The sequence below is a fragment of the Salvia splendens genome, unplaced genomic scaffold (genome assembly GCF_004379255.2).
Source record: "Salvia splendens isolate huo1 unplaced genomic scaffold, SspV2 ctg1111, whole genome shotgun sequence".
NCBI classification, from domain to species: Eukaryota; Viridiplantae; Streptophyta; class Magnoliopsida; order Lamiales; family Lamiaceae; genus Salvia; species Salvia splendens.
Window position 1 is genome coordinate 28,881 of NW_024598658.1, and position 14,184 is coordinate 43,064.

The 14,184-nt window shown below is 38.1% G+C and overlaps 2 pseudogenes; both read right to left on the reverse strand.

Moving 5' to 3' along the window:
* Positions 1-860: 860 nt before the first annotated feature.
* On the reverse strand, positions 861-3,687 carry LOC121788660 (annotated as a pseudogene).
* A 3,937-nt stretch (positions 3,688-7,624) lies between these two features.
* Positions 7,625-11,010, reverse strand: LOC121788662 (annotated as a pseudogene).
* Positions 11,011-14,184: the final 3,174 nt, after the last annotated feature.

Below are 14,184 nucleotides of genomic sequence, written 5' to 3' on the forward strand. Positions count from 1 at the left end.
CTAAAAAGGAAAAATGAGACATATTTTATGAGACGGAGGAAGTATTTTTTCTAGTGTAACTGTATTTTATTTGGAAAAGACACTTTTCGTGGACGAACCAAGTAAATCTTTTATCTGCTTGAAATCAATAATTGAGTGGGCCATGATAAAAGGTTTATTCACGTATAGGCCCATTTTGTTAGATATAAAAGGGCCACGAGGGCCCATCTAAAATGTTAGGAGACGTGATAACTTTCCAAATGGTTTCTGAAAAAAAAAATCAAACTTTCAGTGTTGAAATATTTTCGAAGTTACTAACTCGAAAAATGTTAGTCCTATAATACCGAAAGAAATTAGTTTACACAAAAGTTTGAGTCCACCACCACATGATTTTTAAAACTATTTTATTATGTTAACTAAAAAGAAACATTAGTGGTATTGAATATCAATAAAGGAAAAAATATTTCACAATATGTTTAAAATATAATATTTCCTGAACAAAATGTTCGCAGAAATCAAACACTGTGTGTATTAGAATTTCCTTATCCTAAAGTTATTCCTACAACACTCCAAAACTTTGTACTAATATATTACTTCTTAGTAGTATCTAACTTCTTCATTTCAATTTCATCCCTCCGAAATTATTAAATAGGGCAGCTTTCCCTTGTTCAATCTTCCTGAATTTATTACTATTATTAGTCTATAAATGAACTCAAAATCTCCATGGTTATGCAACCAAGATTAAATTCTTGAAACCTAGCTCAAATCTCATTACTTATGCAACAAAATGACCTAATGACATATGCACCCTATAAAATCATCACTCCAACTCCAAATTATCAAAGTCATATATATAAAATTCACATAGTTTTTTAGGAGTACAAAATCTCTTCTATTAAAACAGAATTAATTAGTAGGGAGGAGGGCATGTTTGAGGAGCCCAAACAACATCATTTGACACCTCCGAATTATACAAAGCCGTCTCCGGCTTTGTTTGATCCGCCGCCGGCGCTGCCCCTTCACCGTCCTCGAGGGGCAGCCTCTCGTACACCGCATTCGTGAACGACGCTGCGATCACTGTCACCGGCACTGACGCCATCAGCGCCCCGACCACCGCGCCACCGAGGACCTGCCCCTGCCCGCCGGAAAGGAACACCGTGAGCCGGGTGGCCCCGGCGGCGACGGCTCGGGCAGGAACGTCCCTGACAGCGACAGTATCTCGAACCGCCCCGGCAGGCTGATCACGCCGTCGGGGGCGGCCGGCTGCCGCAGCGTGACGTCCCTTACGGCCCCGCTGCCGCAGACAACGGACACGCCGCAGCGGCGACGGCGCACGAAGGCCGCGAGGCACTCGTAGACGTCGCTGCCGCTAGCGATCTCGAGGACGTGGCTGCAGAGGGCGTTGGGGCTCTCCTTGGCGATCACCACGGGGCCTTCGGCCGGTTCTTCGACCCCGGGGCCGCCCGCAAGGGCGGCGCCCGGTGCTCGACGAGGGCTCGCCGGTTTCTTGGTGGTCGTCTTCGTCGGGGTTGTGATCGCCGGCATTATCATCTTCGCCGGAGTTTCTGTGATGGAGAGAAGGCTGCTGCATCGGATTCGCCATTTCTTCCCACCATCTACTGCCCATATCCCTTTTCCTTCAACCCAAAAATTTTTCTCACCTTCCAAGAAAAAAATTAAATTAAATTAAAACCACAATCAACATTCGACATTCAACTTAGGCCACAGCACAGCCGGCTGTGGTTAGAAACGGCGCCGTTTTGTTTAGCATTCATCTCCTTTTTTAAAATTCTTTTCTTTCCATTCCTTTCAACTACCAGAGCACATTCCAATATGCAAATAAATTTCTTAAAAAACTCTTTCTTACAAATCTTTTGATGTATGCTAATGTAAATATTATAATTGGTTCAAACTTCGAGGAAACGATAATTAACTATTACTATCAAAATATACTCATTATAAATAAACAGGAATGTGAAAAGAAAGGGAAAAAAAAGCTAGGAACACTACTACACACACGTCTTATATTTAATTCGCTCTTCCCATTTCTATTATTTATATAGCATGACAATTTATTTTTTAAAAAAAAACTTTTGCAATTTTTTTTACTTAAATACTAAAATGAACATAAAATTAATTAAATTTATAAGTTTCTAGTCTTAATTTATCATTATTAAAATGTATTCCCTCCGTCACATAATAGATGTCACACTTGACTTTTAATTTGTCCCACAAAAGATGTCACATTCATTTTTTTTAGAAAAAATTTCCTCTCACATCAATATAAATATATTATTTTCTCTTTCCACCTGTCACACAAAACATCTCCTAAAATCTCGTGTTATTCTTCAACTATGCCATCTATTATGGAATGGATGAAGTATAACTATATCAATGAATAAATTTAATTAATTTATGTTTATTTTAGTATTTAAAAATAATTGACGCACTATGTGCTTCCTCTGTTCTATTAAATATAAAACATTTTGATTTCGTCATGGAATTTTATGTAAAGTTGTTTTGTAAGTTAATGAAGAAAAAGTAAAGTAAGAGAGATGAAAAGTAGAAAGAGTATTGTTTCCATTTTTTAGAAACATTTCATTTTTAAAGAACAGTTTAAAAATAAATTTTTTTATGTGTAGTAAATAGAAGTGAGAAGAGTGATGAGAAATAAGACATGTATGGAGTGTTCTTAGTTCTTTTTCTCTTTTTCTCTTCATTTTTTCATATTTCTGTTTTTCATGTTTAAATAATCTAATAGGTAGTACTAGATCGAATTAATTATGTTATGTATCAAAATATTTGTAAGAAAGAGTTTTTTAATAGTCTATTTTGCATATTGGAATGTGCTCCAGTAGTTGAAGGAATGGAAAGAAAAGGAGTACAGAAAAAGGAGATGGATATTAAACAAAACGGTTGAAGCCTTGAAGGAATGGAAAGAAAAGAAATGGAGTAAAAAAAAAGGAGATGGATACTAAACAAAACGGTGCCGTTTCTAACCACAGCAGAGGATCCGGATCTTTGTTGAACTAACAAGCAAATAGTTCTTGAATACACCAACATCTACATTGGGCGAAACAACAAATTCTTCAAATTTTATTTTTCCAAATGGAAAAAAGGTTACAAATTTCTAGAAACCCTTTTTCTTCTATGCTGAGATCTAAAAGAAAAACAATAAAAGCTTCAAAAATCCCCAAAAACTTCTCAAATCATTCACTTCAAAACCCAGAAAGCCTTAACAAAAATGGTGAAGGAGAGAGAAAAAAGGAGAAACAGAGCGGCCCACATAAGGAAATGGAGATCTAAGCCCCAAATAAAGAAACCCTTTTTTCAGATAAACACAGAAAAAAACCCTAATGTTTGACTAGCAAAATAGTACTCAAACTGGCAGTTTAATCGACGAAACAGTGTAAGAGAAAAGGTACCTCAAGAGATTTAGTTGGTACGAAGCTAGGGTTTGGATCAGATCCTTTGCAGGGAGAATTTCTTTGCTTCTCTCTCTCTCTCTCTCTCTCTCTCTGGGAACTGGACAGTGAGTACCGTACGGCGTGAGTTCTGAAGTCGAGGTTTTTAACGAATTGATGTAATAAAATTTTCTGAGGATTCGGTGAATTTCTCCCACTCTCTGGTTTATCTATTTTAACGTCAAAGTGAAGCTTGAAAACAAACAAAAACAAGCATCTTAAATAGAGAAAATTAGTTCCACAATGTTTTGTGGGATTCTTCTCTAGACACAGTTATGTAAATTCTAATTAATTTGTTAAGGGCAGTTCAGTTAAATAGATTATTTATCGATTGAATAGGGTTATGCTAATATTTTCGGTTTTGTTTCAATATTGTTGGATGATGTCCTTAAAGGGATGGTATTATGTTGAATAGATAACAAATTAAATAGATTTAGTTTTATGAATATTGTTTGGTTGAGTGAATCTAACTAGCTATTTAATCTTAGGATTGTGCCGAATAGTTCTGATTTATGAGAATGTGGAAAAGTTAATGGAGTATTAGGTAATTTCACATTAGAATTTCAAGTCAATTTGAGTATTTGACCACAAGTAATCGAACTCTTTTAATTAAAGATTAAAACAATTTAGGGCACGCTTTGGTTTTATTAGTGTATGATTTATGTATACAACAAATTGCAAATTTCATCTTAGTACAGTGGAAAATTTTAGTAATTGATTTTTTAAGTAGTTAGACCACTATGAAGTGAACTCTAGCTAACATACATGTATTGTTAACAAATCAGATTTCAGATAATCGATTAGAGCATCCGCAGCGATGAGCAGAACGCTGTCCGTCCGTTCGTGCCACCGGCACGGCACATCTGTCCTCCGCTGCGCTCTTGCTGCTGGCACGGATTCGATGCAGATAATCGATTAGAGCATCCGCAGCGATGAGCAGGACGCTGTCCGTCCGTCCGTGCCACCGGCACGACACCACTGTCCTCCACTGCGCTCTTGCCGCTGGCGCGGCGCTGCTCGATGCATCGAGCACGTTCGTGCCAGCGAGCAGCTGACGTGACGCGTTCTGATTGGCCAACAACATTTCTGTTGGAAATTCAATTTTTTTAAAATTGAAAATAATACCAAAAAGTTAAAAAAAAATCAGAATCCCAAAAATCTGGCCGTTTTTACGATTTTTCTGGATTTTTTTTATTTTTTTATTTTTATTATCCCAAAATCATCTATAAATACACACATTCATCATCCATTTTTCACATCAAATCATCTCTCATTCATATTTTTTCATACAACTTATATCTACATCTTCCTCTCTCACTCAAACCCTCAAATGGATTTCACCCATCTCATTGCGGAAGCGGAGCGCGAAAAACAAGAATACTATGAACAACATTGTGCCGCCTATGAAGCCTATGTCGCAGCGAATACCCCCACCCCCCTCCTCAACCAACTAGATCAACTCGCCGATACATCCATCGTGACCGGGAGGGAGCCAATGAAAGGCTCGTTGCCGACTATTTTTCCGACCAGCCGCGGTTTCCGGAAGATTACTTTCGGCAACGTTTTCGCATGTCAAAACGCTTGTTTATGCGTATTGTCAACACATTGTCCGCCTGTGTTGAATACTTTCAAACAAGTACAGACGCATCCGGTCGGCAAAGTCTCTCGGCGTTGCAGAAGTGTACGTGTGCCATCCGACAACTTGCTACTGGGCAAACGGTGACCTCTTCGACGAGTATTTGCATGTCGGTGAGTCCACTGGAATCCTTTGCCTTAAAAATTTTTGCGAGGACGTTCGTTCAGCTTTCGGGGATGAATTCCTTCGGGCACCCACCACCGATGATTGCCAACGGTTGCTTCGTCTTCATGAAACAGTCCATGGTTTTCCCCGTATGCTTGGCAGCATTGACTGCATGCCTTGGAGGTGGAAGAATTGCCCGACTACTTGGAGGGGGCAACACTTAAGCGGCCACAAAGGCGGCGACCCAACACTTATCCTTGAAGCGGTCACCGACTATCGCCTATGGATTTGGCATGCATATTTCGGTGTTGCCGGATCCAACAACGACTTGAACGTGCTCTATTCTTCACCACTCTTCAATGATGTGTTGAATGGTGTAGCACCGGCGATTGACTACACCGTCAACGAAAATACATATCACATGGGTTACTATCTCGCCGATGGTATCTATCCAAGGTGGTCGACTTTCGTGAAGACGCTCAGCAACCCGCAAGACCCGAGACGAGTTCTTTTTGCGCAGCGTCAAGAGTCCGCTTGTAAAGATGTCGAAAGAGCTTTTGGGGTCCTTCAAGCCCGATTCAACATTGTGAAGGCCCCGTCTCGGCTGTGGTACGTGAAAAATATTGCCGACATCATGTACACGTGTATTATCTTGCACAACATGATTATAGCCGACGAAGGACCGAGGGCGGCTAGCTTTTACGACGAGGATGAAGCCGGAAGCTCAACCGCAAGTTCGAAACAAGGCACACAATGCGCAATACCCGAACCCACGTCGAGCTACAAGAAGACCTAATCTAACACATTTGGGCGAAATTCGGCCACAAGTAGTAAGTTTTTTTAATTTTATGAATTTAATTATATAATTTTTAATTTTTAGGATTTAAATTATGTAATTTTTAATTTTTAAGACTTTAATTATGAAAATTTTAATTTTTAGGATTTTAATTATGTAATTTTTAATTTTTTTTATAATTTGTAATATTATTTCGGTTATTTTTAATGCATTTTAATATTGTGGAAATGTTTTTATTTTAATTGAATAATATAATGGTGGGACCATTGAGCTTGTCCTTGTGAAAGAGCACGGATGTGAGTGTTGTGCTCTTGCCTAAGAGCAGGAAGTAAAAGTGGGTCCGGGCTCACATCCGTGCTCGTTGACAAGAGCACGGATGTTGATGCTCTTATGCCCTTTCCACCAATCAAACGGTGGATTAATGGGAGCTAACTTTTTGAGAATGAAGTGGATTAATGTGTAGTATATAAAGTCAATTTCTCCAAATAATAAAGTGTAGGTATTCAATTAATTGTAATTTCTTCTATCTTATTCATTTGCACTTTATGTACTTATATGATTTATAAGAGAGTACTTTGATACTATATGATATTTGAGAGATTCACATTTTGGTGTTCTTCATGTGGGGTTTATTTGTTTAATTTGGTAAGATATATATCATGTATGTATAATGTATGAATGTTTGTTCTCACTAAATCACATTTTTAGAGCATTTTTATTCTAACTTTTGAATGTTTTCACTTCGTGCCAAGCCTAATCCACTCACCAGAATATCCACTATAAGAATATTTAATTTTTAGGGTTCCCATACACTTCATGAACAAACACAGCCTGTTGTTATCTATGTTAACTTTTGGTTCAAAGTGAGTACTTAATAATATTAAAGTAGCAATAACTTAATCAATTGTGATTGAAAACAGTGGCGATTTTGGTCTCATGGAATGTTTATATTGTTTAATTTTGTGTATTTAAATAAGTATTAAATGACTAACATATCGGCTTCTGTGCTTAAGTTTTTCAGAGTTAAAATCATAAAATATTATTCAATAGAGCAAAAGTCTCTAATAATTTTGTCTATTATAAATAATCTTTTTAAAAAATGTTACGAATGCTAGTGCTCCAATATTATCTTTAATATTTCGCCTCGAACCGACCATATTGTATGATTTGTATCAATATATTTACTATTGAGTCATTTAATTGGATACAGCGTTAGTTATTTATCAATAAAAAGCAAAACTTCTAACCCCAGACCCAGTTCATCATTTCTTATTTTATGAAATTTATTTCATTTTATTTATTTATTTTCTGTTTTGCTCTATGGTCATCGGAAATATGCTACTAAAAAATCAAGAAAATGCTTTTTGTTATACAATTAAATTAAGAATCAAAAAAACAAAAGGTTGAAAGTTGAATTCAGCATGTCTCGTTACAAACACTTAAAGAGAGGGGATACTTTTAGGCCTTCACCAATATTTTTCTAATTTTCTAATTTGTGGAAGTTATTTCAAAATGTTCATTATTCAACTCTTGTCGAATCGATGCCTAAAAATTACAAAAATAATGGAGCTTCTGAGATCTGACCTAACCAAAACCAAACTAAACAAACAAAACGAAATGGGAAAATGCTGATTATGATTTTATTAAATCGCATTGAACTGTATTAGCATAAAAAATAAACCCCAATATGGGTGTGTAGTTTAGTTTACACTTTACAATAAGATTGTTAGTTCTATATGTTAGAACCTCAAATGGTCTGTGACCCAATATAGTCTTCCAAGTTCCAATTATCTATAGATCTAGGTGTGCATGTAATATATTTCGGAAGCTAAGCTAACCTCAAATTGTTATAGTCTCCGAATTTCCACACCTTCGAATCCTAATTCTCATCGTTCGATGTCTTAAATTTCCATCTATGTCACAACAATGTCTCCTTGGGCTCTGCATATTCACAAATTATGACAATTAGAGTTTCAAACACAAGTTTTCAAGTACTAATAAACTGTAGTTATGGTGCAATTTTCCATTATCAAAATTCAAGTACTAACCTGATCCCACTCTTGCTGCTCCATTTTGGGCGCCAAGACTGTGACATTCTCGATTGCCATCGCATGGGCGAAGTCCTTGTTACATCCATTACTCATCACCCGATCCCCGGCCTTTCTGTAAGTCGTGACGGTCCTCTCACTTCCCTCCTCCTCAGCAGAGCTGAGAAAGAAGACAGCGGGCCGTTTGCAGGGATCGCTGCTCACAGGCCGCGTGTTGAAGGTGAAGGGCCCGTTGCTGAAAGTCCTCCATGTCTTGAATGTCTGCTGAGGCGTCTCGAGCTCCTTGGCTGTCAACAAAGCTGGGAATATCTGCACCGCGTAGCCCCATGAGACTGAGACTGACCAATTGTGGTTGCGGTGGTAGCAGAAGCATTGCTGGAGAGTTCTGGGTGGATCGGCCTCGTAGGCTTTCATCAGGGCGGTCACAGACTCGAGCTGGGTGTGGTTCGGGAGCAACGGCTGGATGGAGTTGAGATGGTGGAGGGAGACGAGAGGAGCCAGCGGATGTGCTGCTAGGAACCCGAAAGGATCCCCTCTTATGTCGATCTGAATGAATTAGAAACCAATGTTTTAAAAACTGTACCGGTAAGTATACATACAATTATCAATTTATGGTTCGACCGATCAGTAGTCTAGCATAAATTGGTGGAACCATAAGAACAAACCAACTTCAAGAAAACACTTGATAATAAATTGATAATACGGTCGAACCATAAACCGATCTGACTACTGATCGGTTTAGAATAGTGTAAAAAAGATATAACTAAACTTATATAGAAAAATAATAAATTTAGTAAAAGTAAGTAAAAAAGACATTGTAGAACATGGGTCTTGAATCTTAATATCAAAATGTAACTTACTAGTCAGGTTTACAAATAAGTCCAAATATGAAACAATAAACAAAAACTTTTATCAAACTTTAAATTCAAAAGTTATGATATCAAAAATATGATTTGCTTGCTCTATGCCGAGGGCTTGCAACAAAGAGGAGAATAGTGCCGGTCAATTTTTCCGGTTCATAGTAGTTAAATAATCCAAATGTTTTTATATTTGAATCGAATCTGACAATGCATCTATTCACAGCCAAACTAGTCGAATCCATCGATCCGATTATAACTCCCTCCATTCCATAATAGTGGAGTCATTTCTCTTTTTAGTAAAAGTCAAAACATTTATTCTCACTTATTCTACTCTCTTACTTTATTCTCTCTTCATCTCTCTACTTTTCATTTCCTACTTTATTCTCATTTATTTAACTCACTTAACACAATACTATATTAGTTCAATGATCAAATTCAATATGAGACAGATATGGATTTAGGCCATGAAATGAGACACAAGTTTTCATTTTTGTATTCTTGAATTGGAGGCCGGAGGGTCATCAAAGAAGTGAACATCACTTCATTCTTCAAGGGTAAAAACATAGTACTACTCCCTCCGTACCTCTGTAGCTGAGTCGTTTCTTTTTTTGGCAAAAAGGAACAACTTTTCTTCTCTCTTCGTCTCTCTACCTTTTCCATTTTCTACTTTATTATATATTTAGTTAATTCAATTCACACAACTTTTCTTAAATCTCGTGCCGAAAAGAAATGTCTCTACTACAAAGGGACAAAGGGAGTACTATCTTGCATAAAATATACTCCAAGACATTCCAACCATGTAGACTAACTAAACCTTTTATTCATTTGGTTTCGCATTTAGGCTACACTAGAGGGTATGAAAAAGTGGTTTCTAGTCAGAGAGGGATCATCATTATATTTGCTAAATATTCGTTTAATTTATTGTCTGGAATAAGAACAAACCAGCTTCAAGAAAACACTTGTTTAAGAATTTTTAAATAACAGAGACAAATACATCAGTTTTCGACACGTCGCCGAAATTAACAATCGAAGTAATAATAAATTTAAATTCCCACCGCTCTCTACCATATCACTACCTAATAATTGAAAACTTTCAAATTAGAATACCTTTTAAAATATTTATCATACAAACTCGGTAGCTATTCATAACTTCTTGTCTAAAAACGCAGATAATAGCAAAGAATACACGTGGCGGGAGCCCAGGTGAGTTGGATTTTACAGCCATGTGACGGCAGCAAAACCCACCACCAGCTTCCATTGATGCTGCCACGTGTCTTCATACAGTTGAGACACCAAACACACGACCAATCGAAAGCAACCAAGTTTACTGCTGAATACACTTTTTTATTTCCTAGGCATATCTTAAAAGCTGCCCGTCACAGAGTCCTGATAATTTGACCCACCGATCAACTATTAATATTTCTGTAAAAAAACTATGCCTTTAAAATATTCTTATTAAATCCACCTAAAACATAACAAATTCATCTAATAAAAAAAAGAAACGCACCTGATGAAATCCGGGTTCGCGGTTAGCCGACACCGAGTTCCCTACGCACGCCCAAACCCGCTGATCCGACCCGTAAAAGTAATGGTACCGGTCGAGGCACCCGTCCATAGACGCGGCGAGCTCCGCCGCTAGCGGATAGCTCACGGCGAATCCCCCGCCGCCGAACGCCATGTCGTAGGCATGCTCCACGTCCTGCTCCACACTCTCCGAGTTCCCGCCGACGTACACCATCCGCCGGTGATCGTGCCTCCCCAGCACCGCCGCCAGATTCTCCGGAAAAAACACCGTGTCGTCATCCCCCATCACGAACCACCTCACCCCCGGCAACCGGACCCGGTAAAGATCCGCCACGACCCGGGCTATCCTCACCGCCGACTCCAGCCCCTTCGTCCGCCGGAAGCGCCGCCACTCCGACGAGACCCGGTGATCTATAATCGACCCGATTAACCCAACCGACCCGACCGGGTCCTTCTCGAGGAAGACGTAGCCGCGGGTCGAGCCGGGTTTCCACCAGAGATCCGAGTAGCGCGCCCGCTCGACCAGGTGGCGGTCGACCCGCCGATGCCGAAGGCGAGGTGGGAGACGTTGGTGGGGCGTCGTCGGAGCCGAAGAGATCTGGTCGGGTCGGGCCAACAATAAGGGTTGGGTCGGGTCGTGGATGGCGGAGTATGCCGCGAGGGAGATGGAGAGAATTGAGATTACGGCCACCGCAGCCTTTAACGACGTCGTTAGAGCGTCACCGTCTTCTCTTTCGGTATTAATTTGAGCGCTTTAAATGGGTCTTGACCCGGTTTGGCAGACGCCGGGCACATTTCTATAGTTAGAAGGTGTGGTTTTGAGAGAGAGTTGAGGAGAATTTATTGATGGTTTTAGGGGGAGAGAGGGAGGTAAGAAAAACGTATGGTAGCAATGGAAATTAATGGTTTTTAAGAGGGGAGTTTTGACACATTTATTTGTTAGTCTTGAAAGCACAAATGATGCAAAGTCGTAGAGATGTAATTATGGACGATTCACATAACAACGTGACTAAATTTGTGTGTATAGTATTTTGTCAACAAAAAGTTTGATGGATTACGGGGATCAAATTTGAATTCGTGGGTCATGGTCATAGATTTCGGATTTAGATTCACAATATATGAATTTCCATAGTACTCCATGTGTTTATTAACATATTATTCTCATTATTATGAAAACAGAGATTGATTGAAGAAATCAGGCGAAATCAGTCAGAAGTTATAATTGTATTGAGCAATTGAGAAATATACAAATGGTGTGATTTGCTTTCTCCGTCCATAATAATTCGTCACAATTTGACCTGACACGAGTTTTAAGAAATGTAATAGAAAGTGAGTGAAAAAGTTGGTGGGATATGGGTCTTGCTTTATATAGGAGTATTAGTTTTATAATAAACTGTGAGTGTGAATGAGTGAGTGGAATATAGGGTCCAACACAAAAAATGGTAAAATTGAAAGATAATAAATTTTTAGGGATGGATGAAAAAGGAAATATGTGACAAATTTTTAGGAACGGAGGGAGTAATTAACTAAAAGTTACAGGATTGATGCCAACCAAATATTATAATTTAATACTAAATAACAATTTTCCTTTTTAATTTAACCAATTAATTTATTCTATAAAAAAATCTAGTTTTCCTTGATTATATAGCAAAAGACCAAGTGAAAATGATTCGTGTAATGATTAAATGGTTTGGAAGTAAACTGCTCACCAAAACTTACCTGCCTCATATTTAATTGGTACTAATGTCCTTGAAACATCAAGTAAACTAAACAAGAATTTAGCTGTCATTTGTCATGGAAGAAATATTGTCTAAGTCATTATGTCAAAAATAAAATATAGTTGAGTCGTCAAAGAGCATATAAATATAAAAGAAAAATACAAAATATACATACAATACATTTTTTACTTGATATAGTACAACATCAAATAGTCAATCTATGTATGATTACGCAAATGTGTTCCTTAATAAATTTTAGATTATTGAAAGTTTTCCAATCTTCGTGTATTTAATATGGATTTTAAAAAATGCTAAATTATTGAAATTTAATTTTCGAGATGTGGTAAGTGGTAACCTGTGTGTTGCGGAATTTTTGTAATTTAATTAGGTTTTATTTAGCTAAAATCAATAGTTAGAATATATTACGAGTATTTTGAAATGTGGAGCAAAAAGGAACTGAATTGGGCCAACATTTATCTACTGGATTTCAATAGTTATAAATATGAAGGACCTTAAGAGGCCCAAAATACAAGAACTTCTTAAGGATAAAAAAAGGAAAGAATTATTTTAATTTAGTTAAATTATAAATATTATTTTGTTATACTATTTCAATTTTTTCTGACTAACATTCCATATTTGAAGTCCAAGCAAGTTTCCACATTTGATAGTCTAAGCAAATGTAAAATACTAGCCCAGACCAGACTCGGGTCAGACGGCTTGGGACAATCTTCGGCCCAAGCCCACTATCAAAGCAGGCTAGAATGTGTTATCATAAGCATGTACTGTTGAGAGAGGGGAGAGAGAAGATGCAGCTTAGGATCCACGTCACGAAGAGACGCGTGTCGAGTGATATTCTCAAGACCGTCCAACGACGTTGACATGCGGTCCCTTACGTGTCTCAATCTCCACTCCCTACGTACTCTCTTCTCCTCCCTACCTTACATCTTCCCACTCTCACACCAATCAATTTCTTCCTTTTTCATGCCCTTTTTTGTTTAATTTGGAAATGGTCTATAAAAGCATCCACAGTGGAGCGGATGTCCCGTCGTACTTCCAAAAAACACCTCTTGTCATGCCATAAGTACATCCCACTGCACAATGGGGGACATTCCCAAGGACATCCCGACGGACATCCCGACGGACATCCACAATAATAAAAATTCACAAATTCACGAATTTGTAATTTACGGAATTAAAATTTCGACACGAATATTGGGAAAATGAAAAGATTTTACTTAAAAAAAACATACATATTTATATTAAAAAAGTACATAGTTCACAAAAAAAACCATCCCAAACCAAAAAAACGATTCAAACAAAGTACATGTTATGCCTTGAATCTCGATAGTTTCCCGCTAGCCGAGCGGGGTATGATATGTTTTTGTTTTAGACTTTCATTTCGGACGATAATACATGTGTTAGAGTTTTTAAAAAAGCGTATATATCGAGTTTGCAATGAGCCGTATATATAGAGCTTTTGTTTAAAAAATAAAAAATTGGAACGTCCCGACGGACGTCCGTCGCGGCACCGCAATGGCGGACGCCACGACGGATGTGCCGACGGACGTCGTCGGAAACCCGTGGATCTGCGGTGTCCGCAGCCGACGTCCGCGTCCCCCCTCACACGCCTAATGGTAGACGTCCCGCGCGAACTTCCGCCGGAACGTCCTCCGTTGTGGATGCTCTAATCGATTAATCTCATTTCTATTCTTTAAAACCTAGTGTTTTTCTCCAAGATTTACTCCTAATTAATAAGCTAAATTTCAACGTTTTCTACATTAAACAATATATAACTTGAACAGTTTGAACTAGTAATAAGGGTATTTCCCTTATCACGATGCCGGAGACGATAAATAAGAAGTTTCGGGAGGTGGAATCTTCGTCGACAACTCAAGGTTTAAACGAAGTACTAAAAATAAAACAGAAAGAAGCGTAAATTCATATATTCATGATTCGTTGATTGAAAGGAAAAATAATGACACCTATTTATAATGCTAAATACCCTGACTTATAAGGAATAAGAAAACTATTATAAATATATATGAAAAAAATAT